Source organism: Apium graveolens, unplaced genomic scaffold (genome assembly GCF_009905375.1).
Source record: "Apium graveolens cultivar Ventura unplaced genomic scaffold, ASM990537v1 ctg253, whole genome shotgun sequence".
Lineage (NCBI taxonomy): Eukaryota > Viridiplantae > Streptophyta > Magnoliopsida > Apiales > Apiaceae > Apium > Apium graveolens.
In genome coordinates this window covers 46,377-50,842 of record NW_027417706.1, presented here as the reverse complement: position 1 = coordinate 50,842, position 4,466 = coordinate 46,377, and the positions used below count along the sequence as shown (strand labels likewise).

The 4,466-nt window shown below is 41.7% G+C and overlaps 1 non-coding gene across 1 annotated transcript; it reads right to left on the bottom strand.

Annotated features, from left to right (window-relative positions):
• Nucleotides 1-537: 537 nt before the first annotated feature.
• On the bottom strand, nucleotides 538-644 carry LOC141700588 (small nucleolar RNA R71). Its single transcript, XR_012566436.1, has one exon. It is a non-coding gene; the product is annotated as a small nucleolar RNA R71 (small nucleolar RNA).
• Nucleotides 645-4,466: the final 3,822 nt, after the last annotated feature.

The window sequence follows — 4,466 nt, the reverse complement described above, 5'->3', positions numbered from 1 at the left end:
TAATAAGAGTTTATGCAAACACGTTCTCGTACTCGCAATAGAACTTTAGATAAGGCTAAAGAGACAGACTCAGTTCTTGATATTCCGGAGAAGATAGATTTTAAAGATTCGGATAAAGGGAGTGAGCAGAAAGAACCAATAATCATGGGTGATCATATAGTTCTGGCAGATCCAGCTCTTATGGACTTTTCTCGACCAAAAATTGATGACATTCAGTCAAGCATCCTTCATCTGGCTATTCAGGCTAACACTTTTGAAATCAAGCCGGGCACTATTCAGATGGTGCAGAATTCTGTTTCTTTCGGAGGTGCTGCGACTGAAGACCCCAACATGCACATCAGGAATTTTGTCGAGATCTGTAGTACTTTCAAATATAATGGTGTGACTGATGAGGCTATCAAGCTGAGGCTTTTCCCATTCTCTCTGAGGGATAAAGCTATGGACTGGTTACATTCTGAACCAGCTGGGTCCATCACTACTTGGCAAGATCTTGCGTAGAAGTTTCTAGTGAAGTTCTATCCAATGGCAAAGACTGCAGCTATGAGGAGTGCTCTTACTCATTTTGCACAGCATCCAACAGAATCTATGTGTGAAGCTTGGGAGCGCTACAAGGAGATGTTGAGAAAGTGTCCACATCATGGTATGCCTGACTGGATGGTGATCACTGGTTTTATAATGGTTTGGGGGCCCAATCTCGGCCAATGCTCGATGCAGCAGCTGGAGGCGCCTTGTGGGCCAAAAGCTATACCGAGGCTTATAATCTTATTGAAACTATGGCTGCAAATGAGCATCAAAACCTAACTCAAAGGATGATGCCTGGGAAGGTAGCAGGTATTCTGGAAGTCGATGCAGCTACAGCTATTGCAGCGCAGCTCCAAGCACTGTCTTTGGAGGTCGATTCTTTAGCCACCTATGGAGTCAATCAGATAGCTATGGTCTGTGAGCTTTGTGCAGGTTCTCATGCTATGGATCAGTGTTCTCTTGTTAATGAATCTGTTCAGTATGTAAACAATTAGCAACGATCGCAGCAGCCTGTGCCAGCTACTTATCATCCTAACAACAGAAATCATCCCAATTTCAGTTGGAGCAATAATCAAAATGCTGTTCAGCAAACATATCAGCAGCCTATCAGTAAGCAGTTTAATCCACCTGCATTCCAGCAACCATAGCATTATGCTCAAAGGCAATCATATCCTCAACAAGGAGGTGCTACTCCACCTTCTAGTGCTGATTTCGAGGAACTCAAGTTGTTGTGCAAAAGTTAGGTTGTTTCTATCAAGACCTTGGAAAATCAAATCAGTCATATAGCCATTGCAGTGCTCAACTGTCAACCTGGCACACTTCCCAGCGATACTGAAGTGCCAGGCAGGAAGGAAGCTAAAGAACAAGTCAAAGCTATTACCTTAAGGTCTGGGAAAGTTGTTGATGCTGAAAAAGCGAAAGACGGAGAAGCTGAAGTTGTTGATGAAGAAGAGAAGCAAAAGGAGAAAGCGGCGGAACCAAGGAAGACCACTGTTGAACACACTCTGCCTGAGGGTAATACAGTGGAGAAACAACTCTATCCTCCACCACCTTTCCCTACGAGATTGCAACAAAAAAAGCTGGATAAGTAGTTCGGTAAGTTTCTGGAGGTGTTCAAGAAACTTCACATCAATATACCTTTCGCTGAGGCTCTGGAGCAAATGCCTAGTTATGCAAAATTCATGAAGAGTATTCTTTCAAGGAAGGTAAAACTGGATGATCTTGAGACCGTTGCTCTAACGGAAGAGTGCAGTGTTGTGCTGCAACAAAAATTACCTCCAAAGCTTAAAGATCCAGGTAGCTTCACCATTCCTTGCACTATTGGCAAGTTGTCTTTTGACAAATGTCTGTGCGATTTGGGAGCAAGCATCAATCTGATGCCATTATCTATCTTCAAGAAGTTGAATTTGCCTGATCCAAAGCCCACCTACATGTCTCTACAATTGGCTGATCATTCTATTACATACCCATGAGGCATGGTGGAGGACGTGTTAGTTAAGGTGGATAAGCTTTTCTTCCCTACAGACTTTGTCATTTTGGATTTCGAGGAAGATAAGAAGATTCCAATAATCTTAGGAAGACCTTTCTTGGCTACAGGCCGTACCTTAATAGATGTGCAGAAAGGAGAACTTACTATGAGGGTGCAGGATCAGGATGTGACATTCAATGTATTCAAGGTGATGAAATTCCCTATAAATGCTTAAAGGTGGATTTAATTGATTCTGCGGTCACTTCAGAACTTGATCATATGTTAATGTCTAATGCCTCAGAGAAAGCCTTGGTGGGGGACTTTGACAGTGACGATGAGGATGGCAATGAGCAACTACAATATCTAAATGCTTCTCCTTGGAGGAGAAAGCTAGACATTCCATTTGAATCTCTGGGTACTTCTGATCTCAAAAATGCTGAAGGAAAGCTCAAACCATCTATTGAGGAAGCACCTACTTTGGAGCTTAAACCATTGCCTGAACACTTGAGGTATGCTTTTTTAGGTGATGCATCTACTTTGCCTATTATTATTGCATCTAGTGAGGAGGACAAGCTCTTGAGGATCTTGAGAGAATTCAAATCGACTATCGGTTGGACTATAGCAGATATCAAAAGGATCAGCCCTTCGTACTACATGCATAAAATTCTGCTAGAGGAAGGTAGTAAGCCGACTGTTGAGCAATAACGACGACTTAACCCTATCATTAAATAAGTGGTGAAGAAAGAAATTCTAAAGTGGTTGGATGCAGGAATCATATATCCTATTTTTGACAGTTCTTGGGTGAGCCCCGTGCAATGTGTACCTAAGAAAGGAGGTATTACTGTGGTAGCAAATGAGAAGAATGAACTCATCCCCACTCGAACAGTCACAGATGGAGGGTATGCATAGATTACAGAAAGTTGAACAAAGCCACGAGAAATGATCACTTCCCTCTTCTATTTATTGATCAGATGCTTGACAGGTTGGCCAGTCATGAGTATTATTATCTTCTGGATGGCTATTCGGGGTATAATCAGATTTGCATTGCACCAGAAGATCAAGAAAAGACTACCTTCACTTGTCCATTTGGCACGTTTGCTTTTCGCAGAGTTTCGTTTGGCTTATGTGGTGCACCGACCACTTTTCAGAGATGTATGATGGCTATATTCTCTGATATGATTGGAAACAATGTCGAAGTGTTCATGGACGACTTCTCCGTCTTTGGACATTCGTATGATGAATGTTTGAATAATCTTCGTGCGGTGCTCAAAAGGTGTGTGGAAACTAATTTGGTGCTCAATTGGGAAAAATGTCACTTTATGGTGCGTGAATGCATTATTCTTGGGCATAAAGTCTCTAGCAAGGGTCTTGAGGTGGACAAAGCCAAGGTGGGAGTCATTGAAAATCTCCCACCACCTATTTCTGTGAAAGGAATCCGTAGTTTTTTTGGTCATGCGGGTTTTTATCGGCGTTTCATTAAGGACTTCTCGAAGATATCTAAGCCGTTATGCAACTTGCTCGAGAAGGATGTGCCTTTCAAATTTGATGATGAATTCTTGGCAACATTCGAGACTCTCAAGAAGATTTTGATAACTGCACCAGTTATTACGGCACCTGATTGGACAAAACCTTTTGAGATGATGTGTGATGCGTGTGATTATGCGGTGGGAGCAGTTCTTGGGCAGCGCAAGAATAATTTTTTTCATGTGGTCTACTATGCTAGTAAGTCTCTAAATGGAGCTCAAATGAACTACACCACTACTGAGAAGGAGCTCTTGGCTATAGTCTTTGATTTCAAAAAATTTCAATCTTATCTGCTTGGGACAAAGGTGACAGTATTCACTGATCATGCTGCCATTGCTATTTGGTCTCAAAGAAGGATTCGAAGCCTAGACTTATTCGATGGGTGTTCATGCTACAAGAATTTGAGTTAGAGATCAAGGATCGAAAAGGTACAGAGAATCAAGTAGCTGACCATCTCTCTAGATTGGAGAATCCCGATTCTACTTCACATGATAAGACATTGATCAACTAATCTTTTCCGGATATTGTTCTCAGTTCAGGAGGAAGAGCCATGGTTCGCAGATATTGTGAACTATCTTGTCAGCAATATAATGCCTCCTAATATGAATACAGCTCAAAAGAAGAAGTTTCTGCATGAGGTGAAGTGGTACAGGTGGGATGAACCATATTTGTTTAGACAAGGAGCTAACCAGATCATCAGGAGATGTATCCCATTCTGTGAGACGGAGGGGATGTTACGAGACTGCCATTCCACAGTGAAGGGTTTTTAGCACATAAACACAACGAAAACGTAAATTTAAATCTTAAAAAAAAACTGAAACCCTCCGCAGGATCCATGCGAAAAATAATATTTAATTCGTAGTTCAGTATGTTTACCTTAAGAAGCTTTACGTTAATGGAAAGATGGAGGTCTTTAATGGCGATCCAAAAATGATGAAAAGAGATCCTTAGC